Raw genomic sequence first — 15178 nt, forward strand, 5'->3', positions numbered from 1 at the left:
TCCTGAATCACAAAATTTTGAAGACATCAATTAAAATTTCATAACCTCTCTTGGGCTCCAAGAAATAGTCAATACATTTATTTTATTACATGTGGCCATTGAATAAAGTACTCCTGTCTCAGATATTATATGGTAGTTTATGAATCAGTCGTGAATAAGCAATAGGAACAGATGGAATAAACTGGGGTACGAAATTACTTCTGGAGAGATCTTTATTTCCCAGTGGGAGAGTCCAGAATTATAAAATCTTTCAAGTGCCATTATTTTATGTTTTTTTTATGGAAGGACAAAAAGCTGTTCTGGTTAGTACTTCACCTTTTCCAACCAGCCAGGCTAACCCCGCCCCCCCAATGTCACCTAAGTTCGTTACCTGTACTTACACAGAATAACACTCAGCAGGTTCCAGGATTAAAAGAAGCACTAGGTCAGTTTTTTTTTAATCCTCGCCTGAGGATATAGTTATTGATTTTAGAGAGAGAGGAATGAGGAGGAGAGAGAATCAGTTGCCTCCTGCATGCACTCCAACTGGGGGTTGAGCCTACAGCCTAACTATGTGCCCTAGCAGGAATCAAAACCATGAACTCCTGAACTTTTGGTGTATGGGATGGTGCTCCAACCAGCTTAGACACCTGGCCAGGGCAGTACTAATTCAGTTTTAAATAAAACTTTGGAAATACAGATTTTAAGAGCAATAAAGTCACAGTGGCAATAGTTTGACAGCTTCAAGATGCCCTTGATTTAATCTAGCTACTTAAAAATTGCAGTTATAAGAATTTACTGACCAAGTTTATAGAAGAGGTTTGTGAAGCAATTTCATTTGACTCAATAAATTATGTCATCACACAGTGACATGATTTATCAAAGTTCATAAACACTGTTAAAAAACTTAAGATTATAGTAGTCAAAGGGTAAGTATGTTTGCATCATCTATTTTAGCAAAAATTAAAGAGCTGAGCTTTGCTCAGGGATTGCAACTTCTTTCTATTTGACCTGTATTTAATATTGCTTTTTAAAATGATTTTTATGCATATGGTATTTATCATGGTAGATAAAAAGTTCCTTGAAGGAGTGTGTCATGTTACCACTTCATATCCCTCAGAGAACGTACCTATTGCACATGGTAACAAACAATTTCAGTAAATAGTTTTTTAATGAATGCACCATTTTTCCCTCACAGAGCTTCCAAGTATGTGAGCATATTCAAAGGAATTCTCAGAACATATGCTAATGACACAATTTTCTTAACCACATAAAAGTCAAGACTGTTGAGACTGAATGAAGTGAATTTCCAAAAATTACTGAGTGGCTAGAAGGTAATCAAATTACACTGAATCTCAACAAAACAATTACAATTTCATTTGGTTACAGTTAGAGATGTGATTTTAAAAAGGCACTTCTTAGAAGTTAATGTCAATGATACTATGGTTTACTCTACTTTAAAATATTATCTTAACAATGTATCTGGGTATGAAACTAAAACAAAATGCAGTCATTAGAAGACCATTTAACAGGTCTAATTGGGGAAGTAGCATCAAAATGGATTTTTCCTGACTTGTTAGACAGTGTTGATCACACAAAGCAACAGAGGATCCTGCAATGCATCAATTCTGTCCCATTTTAACTATGGGAAAACATGCTGAGTTGATGTTCAAACAAAAACTTTTAAGACAAGCAAGCAAAATATAACCAAAGACATTGAAATTGGGAACAAGCTGACAGTGACCAGAAGGGAGAGGGGAGGGGATAATTGGGGGAAAAGGTGGAGGGTTTACAGGAACAACTTTAAAAGACACATTAACAATATCAAGGGTGAAGTGGACACAGGGGAGGGAGGTGGGGAATGCTGAGGTGGTGGGGAGGGGTGGGGAGAAAAGGCAGAAAACTGTACTTGAACAATAATAAAAATCAAAAGTATTAAAAATAAGATAATCTGTAACATTTTAGAAAACATTCATTAAATGAGTTAGGCCAAATAACGACTAAAAAGAAATTCACAATGTGGCTGAAATTAATATATTTCCACTTAATATTACAACAAAGATTCCAAGTTCCTAGCCTTAGTTAAGAAAAGTAATTAGGAAATTAATATATTAACATTCTCATCAACAATAGCTTGTACATCATAATTACATTAATGTTTTAGTTGTAGTTGAGTCTAAAAATAGAGACAGGAGCTACCTAAGAACAACCATGATACATATATATATATACATATATATATATATACACACACACACAATTCAGCTCATTATACTGACATTGGGATTTTCTTTGAGACAGAATTCTATCTAAGATGACAATTTAGATGCCAAGTTTTAGTTAGATACAATTTAGAGGCTGTGAAATATCTTAGAGGGAATAGATACAATTTAGAGGCTGTGAAATATCTTAGAGGGAAAAAGAATAACACCGATGATAATAAAAATGCTGACAAAGTTAAACCACAGAAATCTGCCCAATCCCACCTACTAAAACAGGGGTGTCAAATTCATTTTCACCTGGGGCCACATCAGCCTTGTGGTTGCCTTCAAAGGGTTGAATGTAATTTTAGGACTGTATAAATGTAAATACTCCTTAACAGTTAAGCGAGAGCTTGGCGCTGCCAGTGGGTAGAAACAAGGTGCCAGGTCGGATGAAACCAGGCGGTGTGCTGGATGCAGCCAGCAGGCCTTATGTTTGCCAACTGTGCAGTAAAATGTAAACACCTAAGTGAAGAACGACTGATTTGATAATATAAATGACTGTAATGAAAGATTTAGTTGATACTCAAAAAACACTATTGCATGTACTATAAATGTTGTTAGTAAATTGTTAAGGTATTAGAAAAACCTTTTTAACATTAAAATATTTTAAAAACCTTATTCTAGTTTTTGGTATGTTCTCTGGAATAATTCCCAGATTTTATTTTATAAATTATGTATGATTTGTTGTGTGATAGAGTTGACTGGTTGCAATGGGTCTGTTCAATATTTCTGTGTTTGGTTGTGATGTGTTCCACAATGAAATATCCTTAAACATTAATTTATATGGTAAAGGAACATTACTAAAAAAAGTTTCAAAGGTAATGTAATCCTTCTGCTTACATTATAGGCAGCATCAATGATGAGGGCAATATTTAACTTCTAAGATATAGTTATCTTGAAATCAAAGGGATGGAATGATGGGTTCAATGATGTTCTGGGATGTTAATGTGGTTACTACTATCAACAGTCTTGTCAAATGAAAGAGAGAATTCACTCTGCTGTTCTTCAAACATAGAATATTCTTTTTACTATTGTCATATTTCACATGTCAGGTCCTCCTACCTAGATTGTGTTCAAAACATCCTAACTCAATGTAAAAATATAATATTTTATTCATTTATATAAAATTGTATATAGACAAATGCAATACAAATAATGAGTGCTGAATCATGTAGTGAAAAAAGTACAGGCTTTCTGGCTATACAGATTTGAGTTCAAATTCCATCTTAGACATGTTCTAATGAGTTATATGCTTCTAGGCAAATCTTTGGCCTCTCTGAGAGTTTCTTCTCTCTCAGTTTCTTCATTTGCAAAATGTGGTGAATACATCGTATCTTGGCTTGTTGTGAAGATTAGAGACAACATGTGTAAAAGTGCCTAAATTTGCCTGAACTGCCTTGGAGTTCAAAACTTGTCTTTCTCTGTTCCTTTTCTTCATGAACATCTATAGGCTCTTTCTTTCACATGGTCTATCTAGGATCCTTGGTTTCAAGAAAGCTCCAGTCTGAACAAAACCCAGTTGCCTCTCCTATTTGTCAAAGTTTTTGAAAGGGAAGATGACCAAACAGTGCCAGGCATGTTGTAATTGTTTGATAAATACTTAAAATTATTATGTTTACATTATATATTTTTGTATGTGTATGAATTTCTATCAACGTATAACAAAGAATATACATGGCATATTGAGAAAGTAAACTTTTTTTGCCAACCAACATCATTATTTATCTATCTTTCTTTTAGCATGACTCTCATTTTCCTATGTAGAACCAATCACCCTCCCCTTCTCTCAGTCCACAGGTTGTGAGTGGAATTTTTTATCTCAGAAGTAGTAGCATGACCCAGGCTTGATCAACATCACAATTTATTCATCTACATGGACATAAACAAGGCAAATAAGAGTGCACTCTGAAATTTTGTTGGGTCACTTCTTATGTCAGAGTTTCTAGCTTGCAGCAGTAATCCTGGGGGTTGTTGCCTTGACCTGGGGAGAATCTACTGCATATAGAAAAACTGACACAGAGAAAAGCCCATCAAACAAATACAGACAAAAGCTGAGGCAAGAGATTGTCTTGATAAAAATGTTTAAGCTCCTGGATTTAGAACTTCTTCTAACTAGATATTTTTGGACATTTTAGTTTTGTATGTCAAAAAGCTTCAAAAATTTCCAGGCAGGAATCTGGCCCAGAGTGGGTCTATGTAAGGCCAGCTGTATTGTATGGGTTCTTGATGCTGTGTAGGAAAAAATTCACAACACAAGTCCAAGTGATTTTGAGAGTATTTTTGTTAAGGCTGGGGACAGTGAAACAAGGGAAGGACTTAGGGCAAAATAGGTAACATGAGAGAGACTAGACAGTGCTCTGCTTTTTCTCTCTAGAAAAGTGTGAGTGAGCCAAGGCTGGACTGCTGTTAGCACTCTGGGAAGTGAAGGTCACAGTGACAGAAGTGAGCCAAGGCTGGGCTGCTTTTAGCTTACCAGGAAATCAGAGAAAGGGGACCCTGGAGATAGGGTCAGGGGGTAAGCCTGGGTCAAATTGCCATTGCCCACTGCTTCCCTGGTGGCCAGTCTCCTTGGGATCCTCAGACTTTAGAAGGAAATAAATTCTTCATGCCTGGGAAGGTGCATGGGCATGTTCTGAAGCGAGCCTGGCCGATTCTTTGTCCTGAGGGTTTTTTATCTTTTTTCTGTAAGTGAGAATCTTAAAGGAGGGTTTAAGCAGAATATTCATCAGCTTTCCAGTTGCATTTTTAATATGCTGGTTCATTAAAATTACTGTATAGGGGAATTTGGGAATATCCCTTGGTCTATTATACTGTGTTGCTTTTATCGTGGGCCTTTCCGGCTTTTAATGGGGTTTTTGTGCTTTGTTCCCCTGATTTCATCTGTCCTTGGGTTATCTGGCACTAAAGATATTAATTAACTCTCTATTCTCTATTTCCCAGGCCACAAAGATTTAAGTTATGTATTATTTGGTTAGAGGGGAGAGTTATGAACCGTTCACTCTCAAGTGTCCTTGGTTGGGTGAGATAAGTTCTTGCAGTTCACCAGCTGGATACAAGTTGCTCAACCTGTTTGGCCTTGATTAATTTTCTTGTCTCAGTTTCCCCATTCCACTTGCTCAGGAATTTCCCTAGCCTCTTACTATTCTGTCAGAATCACTATTGTCATCATTATCATTAATTATTCAACTTAATTTCAGATCAGTCTCTGTTACTTGTAATCAAGAGTCCTACCTAATGTAGTCATAGAGGGGGGAGGTTTCCACAGAAATGCAACCTATATGTAGATAGAAGCATAACTGCTACCTCTAATTTTTAGAAAATCCCCAACAAACATTAGTGAGTACTTTCTGAAGTGTAATCAACAACAACAAGATAATGTAACAAACACGTGTTTAAAAATATCACCACATTGAAAAGTAGCATGTTTCACCACCAATTCTGATAATTTCATTTTAAAAGCCTCAGTACTAAACATTTAAAGACAGGAAAAAGTAGCTTTATAATAGTGTGGGTTGGATCGTTTAATGCTGGTCTGCTTTGAAATTGTGAACACTTATTTGAGTTCATGACTTTCAATAATTATACTACGTGGAATATTTTTGTGATATGAAATTAACTAAAAGTAATTTTATTTTGAAAAAATTTTGACAGCTTCTGGCTCTCTTGGAGACAACTTGAGTTGCTACACAAATAGGATTAAGAATCATGGTCTTGGGCTCTTTTTACACAATGGAAATTCAATTGGCAAAAAGAAAAAAATCTATCAAATGGTTTTAGGTTATAAAAAATGTATTATTTCTTGGGATTTTATTTTTACTACTGAGTTTATTAAATGTTTGATTAAGCTGACTAATCTGAACTATATAGCTTTGGAATCACATAGAAATGCCTTAGTTAAATCCATCCTAAGGAAGAGCATGTTTTTCCTTCTTCAGTCACGAGGAAACAAGTTCATTGAGGTTGAGCCTATAAATTTTAATCTGGCCCACCTGGTTTCCCCAGACTGAAAGACTCCACAGAATATAGATTTAAACCATCCTGCTGAGATAGAAATACTCTTATAGTTCAAATACCTCATTGGTTTGCCCATCTGCAATATTGCTATTTTCTAATAGAAACAAATTATCTTAAGAACCTAAGTCTTATTTCTCCCAGAAATAATTACCATTCTCTATTAGGTGGCATGGGTCTACCTTTGAGAATTATGAGTTAGTACTCTGTTCCTAACAATGATTCTCACATTCATGAACCCATGGAATTTTTACTTTGCAGATGACTAAGTGACAAAATGGAAAAAAAATCAACTAGCACATCAACAAAATAGTTCATCATTAAACTATTTTTGTCATTAGCCAACAAGCTAATGCTTCAGGAGGTTTGATTCCTTCCAAAGGCAATTCTTAGGCATCCATAGAATAATCTGACACATTAATCTGAAAGAAACTGAATAATGAGAAAATGAAATTATTTTGGCAAATAATCATTTAAATTTTAAACTATTTTCTAAGTTTTTTTATTTTTGCATTTATCTTGACAACAGGAAGTCTCCAATAGAAATGTGGACAACAGTGTAGTAAGGAAAAATACAATAAAAAATTTTAAAAGTTATGCTAAAAGAGATATACATCTTAAATAACAATTTAAAAATCTTATTATGCTTTTTTCTGCACAAACCTAAAAGTGACAGCCACTTGTGATCTTAATCACAGGTGCCTGGCACAAAAGATAACACAGACTGATGCTACTGTAAGATCCAACCAAAATATTTTATAAAACTCTGGTCAGGAAGATGGTGGTGAGGTAGGTGGGAGCTGAACCCACTTGCTTGTGCACCCAACTGGGACACCTCACTGATCTTCTGAAGAACAGCCAACAGAATCCCAGTTGATATGAAGTCTGGAAGCCAAAGGTTGCAGAGGATGCTTAAAAACAGAGGGTGAGGAGATTCTGTAGGCTGACAAGAAAGTCCCTGGTCCTTGCACGGGAGACTGTGGCTACCATGGGAGCATTGGAAGAGATCCGTGTCAGTGATAGCAACTTAAGAGCTCCCTCCCTCCCAAAGCAAGGAAGTCACAAAACTGTGCCAGGAGAGACCTGGACACTTAAAGTCACTGGGGTAATAAAGAGACAGTAAGTGACACAAAACCAGCAGCATAACCTGGTCACAAAACCAACAACATAACCCAGTGGCTGTCACCAGCTGTTACAGTACCAGAGAAATTGGGGAGCAGGGTAACACCTGGAGATGGGAAAAGAGATGGACCACAACTGGCCCTGACCCAGATGGATTCTGGACTGGTCAGGGAGTTGGTCTGTGTGGAAATCCAGGTGCTTGTTAGAAATGGCAGGATGCACACAAAGGGACCTCTCTCAAAAGAGGATCTCAGCCACTGTGCAAGGAACTTGCTCACACAAGGACCTCACACACACTGAATTCCTAGGCACACAGGATCCTCACCTGCTCAGGGGCCAGGTGAGCAAAGAGGGAGGAGTAGAGATCGATTTGCTCCCACTCAGGGCACCTCACAGATTGATCAAAGGTGGGCAGCAGGGGATCAGAGAGGTAGCAGGATCCAGAAAGACTTCTTTCACTGGGGGAACTGAGCTGCCCCAAAGCACTCTGAGGGCATGGGCTGGAAACTGGGCACCTGTGATTCTTGTAGCCCAGACCAGCCCCCATCCGCAAGGAAACACAGGAAAAGAAAAAAAAAAAAAAAACGAGCCCATCCCCCCCTTTGCCTGCAGGATCAAGAATGGCATGCAAGACCTGCTTGGCAGGTTTAAAGTCATCAGGAGGCTCTATTTCATTTATTTTTTAAGAGTAAGACAATCAGACCTGGAACTGTGAGAAAAGCAAAGACAGATCCAGAAGGAACTCAGAAGGCAAATAACAACAGCTGAGACAAGTTTCACTTTCCTCTTCATTGTAACTTGAATGTTTTTTTTTTTTATTTCTCTTCTTTCCATTTCTTTAGTTTTTTATTTTGTTTGTTTGATTTTATTGTTGATTTGTTTTCTTTATTCTCCATTTCATATTGTATTTTAATTTTTCTTCTTTCATTTCACAACTGTTCCAATAGTACACTACTGATTGTCTTTTACTTTTTATTCTTTTTATTCACATTATATATTTCTTATCATATTATGTTGTTATTCCAAATCCCACACAGCATCTTTCCCTGGTCTTAATCCATTTTACAATCTTCCTGAGCTTTATTACTGTTGTGGTTAACTTTATTTTCTCACACAGTATGCCAAGTTCCTATCCCTTACTGTCACTGTTTGCCTCCATCTGACCTTGTATAAGCACTCTGCTTTCTAAAGTCAGCTCACATGTTTTCCCTTCTAATAGGAGTCTTATAACTTTTTTACCTTTTATTATAAAAATTGGCTAGTTGAAATATTAGCCATGTATTGAAATACATGGTTATTGCTGTACGACTCCAAAGGATCTCCTATTTTTTCACTACTTGTTAGTACTTTAAATCCCATAGAGTGCTCTCCAGCCTTCTCACTCCATTTCACCTTTGCCCTCACCCTGATCAGTTGACTAAGGAACTTTATCTCATTGTATTCTCTCTCCCTTTTTTTCTTCTTTTTTTTTCTCTCTTTCTTTTTTCCTCTCTCTCAATCTGGACTTTGCTCTTTACTCTTATTAGTTTGCTTCCCCCATCCTCTAAAACTCATTTTTCTTATCAGTATTCCCTTTACATATTCACTTTTTGGTTTTCTATAATATATTTATTCCCATTCCAACATTGTTAAACTTCATTCAGCTGCTGTGGCTATCAACAACGCTTTGGGTGTTCTGCAATTTTGCTCCTGTTGGACAAGTAATTTCACTTCAAACCTCATAGTATACACTTCCCTCTTCTTACCCTATTGTCCCCATTGCTCTTTTGTGTTTTACTTACATTGTAAATTTTCCTCTCTTCTTTCTTCACCTCGGTTCTACCCTAACTATTATCAATTCTCTTCCTTTTACTACAGAACAACATTTTCCCCTCTTTTAGTCATATCATAATCCCTTTGTAATATCATATAATATCAGCAATCCTTCTATACATTTGCTAATCTTAGTTCTATTGCAGTTGAGACTGTTCACGTGGTTGGGGGGAGTTATTTTGGCTGGTGTAGGTTTGGTAGTCTAGTAATACTGCTCTGTTAACCAAGACCTAGACAACAGCACACAAGACAAGGTGGGAGTTGTAAATACCAAGAAAATTGCTGGAAGGGAGAACCCAACAAAGGAGTCACCAAGAGGTAAAACCCAAGTACAACAAGACAACCCACAAAAACTGAATAAAGGACAACTCTAGAGCATCCAGAGAAGGATATCAAAGAGACTGCACAACTGAGTCCCACAGAATCCCTACCACAGAACTTTGCCACATGAAGACAGATGGCAGACCATTGAGAATTACACAAACAAACAGAGTCAACTAAAATGGGGAGACAAACAAAGAATCTGAAATCAAAAGGAATGGGGGAATATCCAGTAAAAGAGTTAATGAAATGGAGACAAACAAATTATCAGATATAGAATTGAAAAGAATGATTATAAGGATATTCAAGGAACTCACAGACAACTAGAAGGAACTGAGTATGAACTAAAACAGTATGAAAAAAATGAAATAGAAACTATTAACAAGAACCAGGAAGAAATAAAGAATACAATATCTGAAATTATATATATATACATATATGTATATATGTGTATATATGTGTATATATATATATGAAAGAATGATGATCAGGCTGGATGAAGTAGAGGACAGGATTAGTGATCTGGAAGACAAGGATGAAGGAAATACCCAGGTAGAGGAGCTGCATGAAAAAAGACTAAAAAAATATAAAGGTACCTTACGGGAACTGCAAGCCAACATGAAATACAACATTCAAATCACAGGAATACCAGCAGGAAAAAAAAAAAGGATCAATGGATAGAAAATATGTTTCAAAAAATAATGACAGAAAATTTCCACACCCTGGAAAAGGTAAAAGACATGCAAGTTTAGGAAAAACAGAGAGTACAAATCAAGATAAACCCAAAGAAGTCTACTCCAAGACACATCATAATTAAAATGCCAAGTATTAAAGAAAACGACAGAATCATAAAGGCAGCAATGGAGAAATAAGAAGTAACATACAGGGAGCTCCGATAAAGCTTGCAGCTGATTTCTCAACAGAAAAACTACAAGCCAGAAAGGAATGGCAAGAAATATTCCAAATAATGAAAAGCAAAGAACTGCAACCAAAACTACTCTACCCAGCAAGGCTCTCAATTGAAATGGAAGGCCAAATAAGGAGTTTCCCAGACAATAGAAGGCAGAGGAATACAACTCCACCAAACCAACATGCAAGATATGCTAAAAGAGCTGCTTTAAGAAGAGGAAGAAAAACAGTGAGAGAGAGAGGAACACAGGTACCAAGAGGGTAAAATGGCAATAAATAAGTACGTATCTATAATTACCTTAAATATAAATGGATTAAATGTTCCAATCAACAGACATAGGGTAGCTGAATGGATGAGAAAACATGACCTACAAATATGCTGCCTACAAGAGACTCACCTCAGAACAAAAGGCCTACAAAGACTGAAAGTGAAGGGATAGAAAAATATTCCAAGCAAATGCACAAGGAAAAAAAGCCAGGGTAGCAATACTTATATCAGAGAAAATAGACTTCAAAACAAAGGCCATAAAAACAGGTCGCTTCATAATACAAAAGGACACTTCATAATACTCAAGGGAAGAATACATCAAAAAGACATAAAAATTATAAATGTATGTACACCCAATATAAAAGTACCCAAATATAAGCAAAATCTTGGAGGACTTCACAAAAAATAAAGACAGCAACACAATTATACTAGGAGATTTAAACATCCCACTGTCAAAAAAATGATAGATCTTCCAAACAAAGTACCAGCAAGGATAATGAAGCACTGACAATGCCCTAGATCAAATGGACTTAACTGATATATACAGAACCTTTCATCACAAAGAAGAAAAATACACATTCTTTTCAAACACACATGGAACATTTTCAAGAATACACCACATGACAGGGCACAAAAATTCTTCAACATATTCAAGAAAATTTAGATCATAGCAAGCATTGTCTGAGACCACAAGGGCCTGAAACTAGAAACCAACCTCAAAGAAAAAAGTAAAAAATACTAAAATTCATGGGCATTGAATAGCATGCTATTTAACAATGAATCAGTTAATAATGAGATCATGGAAGAAATCACAAAGTTTCTGAAAACAAATGAAAATGAACACACAAAATAGTCCAAAGCTTATGGGACACAGCAAAAGCAGTCCTGAGATGGAAGTTCAGAGCAATACTGGCCCACCCAAAACAGATAGGAACATTTCAAATAAGCAATCTAACCCAACATCTTCAAGAACTGAAGGAATACAAAGAAAGCCAAGAATGAGTAAAAAGAAGGATATAATCATCAAGATCAGAATGTGATTAAATGAAATAGAGACTAAAAAGCAATTTCAAGAATCAATAAATCCAAAATCTGATTCTGTGAAAAGACAAACATAAATGACAAGCATTCAAGCATACTAATAAAAAAGAAGAGAAGAAAAAGGAGGAGGAGGAGGAGAAGGAGGAGAGGAGGAAGAAGGAGAGGAGGAAGAAGAAGAGGAAGAAGAAGAAGAAGAGGAGGAGGAGGAAGAGGAAGAAGAAGAGGAAGAGGAAGAAGAACAAGAACAAGAAGAAGAAGAGGAAGAAGAGGAAGAGGAAGAAGAAGAGGAAGAGGAAGAGGAAGAGGAAGAAGAAGAAGAACAAGAAGAAGACCCACATAAAGAAAATCAGAAATGAAAGCAAGCCACCGGAGTCTGTGCTCACCCACCAGGTAGTGTCAACACCTCATCTAGGAGAGACCTGAGACCACAGGCACCAGGGAGAGTGCGAATCAAGGAAGGCTCTGTGGGCACACCAATAGACAAGAGGAAGCCTACCGTAACAAAAGAGTGGGTAGAAGCTGGGACATCAGGATAACTCCTGGAAGAGGAAACCCACCAACAAAAGAAACACCAACAGACAGGAACAGAAGAAGGTGAAGGAGGGAGTGAAAGTGACACTAAGTCAACTCAGGACCTATCTGAAAATAAAAATAAATACTGAAGAAATTACTAAGAACAAACAAATGAACAAGAGTAAGAGAAAAGCCTCAAACCTTTGTACACATAGAAGAACCACCTCCAACACAAAATGCCGACACCTGAACAACAGAAAACAAGAGATGGGGGACAGACTGACCCTCAGATAACCAGCTGGTGGGAAAGACCCACTAATGAAAAATCCAAAAAGAACCAAAAACCAAAGACATACACAGAGCCAACATAAAACACAGCCCAAGATCAGTAAAACAGGGAGATAAAGGGCACTGTACCACTGAATCTCACAGGTATTCCTTCACAGAAGTTTACACCAATAAAACAAGGGGTCAGAAAAAAAGCAACTTAAAAAGAAAAGGCTAACAGGAAGAGTCTCACAAACAATGGGAAGACAAAGAAACAGTCCACAAATGAAAGGAAAGGGGGAAGTCTCAGAAACAATGCTAAATCAAAAAGAAGCAAGTCAACTATCAGATACTGAGTTCAAGGAATTGGTTATGAAAAAGCTTCATGAGCTCACATACAATTACCAAAAACTACAGGGAAACTACAATGAACTCACCGCAAACTATATCAACATGAAAAAGGAAATAGAAACTACCACCAATGGCCAAGAGGAAATGAAGAATACAATTTCGGAACTGAAGAACACAGTAGAAGTTGTCAAAAGAAGCCTCGATGAAGCAGAGGATTGGAGCAGTGAACTGGAGGAAAAGGTAGAAAAAAGCACCCAGAATGAGCAAGAAAATGAAAAGAGGCTCAGAACGAAGGAAGAGGGATTAAGGGAAATGCAGGACAACATGAAACACAATAATGTCTGTATAATAAGGAGACCAGAAGGAGAAGAGGAAGAGGAAGTGATAGAAAACCTGTTTGAAAAAGTAATGATGGATAATTTCCCTAATTTTATGAGAGAAAATCTCACACAAATACAAGAATTACAGAGTATCCCAAGAGGAATGAATAGGAGCCCACTGCAGGACACATCAAAATTAAAATGACAAAATTGAAAGACAAAGAAAGAATATTAAAGGCAGCAAGGGAGAAACAGGAAGTAACATACAAGGGAGGCCCAATAAGGTTAGTAACTGACTTCTCAAAGGAAACGCTCCAAGCCAGAAGAGAATGGAAAAAAATATTCCAAGTAATGAGAACCAGAGGCCTGCAACCAAGACTACTTTTCCCAGCACGACTCTCAATCAAGATAGAAGGCCAAATAAGGAGTTTCCCAGACAAAAGAAGTCTAAAAGAATATACCTCCACCAAACCAGCTCTGCAAGAGATGCTAAATGGGCTGCTATAAGGAAAGGAAAGAAAAGAGAAAGAGAGAGAAGAACACAGGTACAAGGAATCGTCAATGAATAAGTGCCTATCAATAATAAATTTAAATGTAAATTGATTAAATGCTCCGATCAAAAGACATAGAATAGCTGAATGGATAAGAAAGCATGACCCACACATATGCTGCCTAAAAGAGACCCATCTCAACGCAAAAGACCTACACAGACTGAAAGTGAAGGGCTGGAAACAAATTTTCCAAGCAAATGGACAGGAAAAAAAAAAAAACAAAAACAAAAAAACAAAACAAAAAAAAAAAAACAGGGGTGGCTATACTCATATCAGACAAAATAAACTTCCAAAAAAGGGCCATAAAGAGAGACCTAGATGGTCACTTCATAATACTCAAAGGAAGAATCTACCAAGAAGACACAAACATTGTAAATATATATGCTCCCAACATAACAGCACCCAAATACATAAAGAAAATCTTGGAGGGCTTCAAGGAAGAAATTAATAGCAAAACAATTATAGTAGGGGATTTCAATACCCCATGACAAAGATGGACAGATCTTCTAAACAAAATATCAACAAAGATATCGTGGTATTGAACAATGCCCTAGATGAAATGGACTTAACTGATATATATATATATATAGAGAGAGAGAGAGAGAGCCTTTGATCCCAAAGAAGCAAAATACACTATCTTTTCAAATGCACATGGAATATTTTCAAAGATAGATCACCTGATAGGACATAAAGCAAGCCTCAACAAATTCAAGAAAATTGAAATCATATCAAGCATTTTCTCTGACCACCAGGGACTGAAACTAGAAACAAATCTCAAGGAAAAAACGCCAAAACATGCAAAAACATGGAGATTGAATACCATGCTATTAAGCAATGAATGGATGAAAAATGAGATTAGGAAAGAAATCAAAAAGTTTCTGGAAACAAATGAAAATGAACTCACACCAATCAAAAAACCTTTGGGACACAGCAAAGGCAGTCCTGAGAGGGAAGTTCATATCGATACAGGTCTACCTGAAAAGCATAGAAACATATCAAATAAACAACCTAACCATACACCTACAAGAACTTGAGGAACAACAACAAAGACAACCCAGAGGAAGTAAAAGGAAGGAAATAACCAATATCAGAGTAGAATTAAATGACATCGAGTCTAAAAGCACAATTGTAAGAATCAACAAATGCAGGAGCTGGTTTTTTGAAGAGATAAACAAAATCGACAAGACCTTAATCTTGTTGATGAGCAGGCTCATGAAGATAAAAAGAGAGAGGACCCAAATAAGACAATCAGAAATGAAAGAGGAGAGACTACAACTGATACCACTGAAATAAAAAGGATTGTAAGAAATTACTATGAAGAACTATATGCCAAGAAATGTGAAAACCTAGATGAAATGGACAAATTTCTAGAAAAATATAAGCTTCCAAAACTCAATGAAGAAGAAGCAGAAAACCTGAACACACGAAAAACACCTGATGAAATTGAAA

Source organism: Desmodus rotundus, chromosome X (genome assembly GCF_022682495.2).
Source record: "Desmodus rotundus isolate HL8 chromosome X, HLdesRot8A.1, whole genome shotgun sequence".
NCBI classification, from domain to species: domain Eukaryota; kingdom Metazoa; phylum Chordata; class Mammalia; order Chiroptera; family Phyllostomidae; genus Desmodus; species Desmodus rotundus.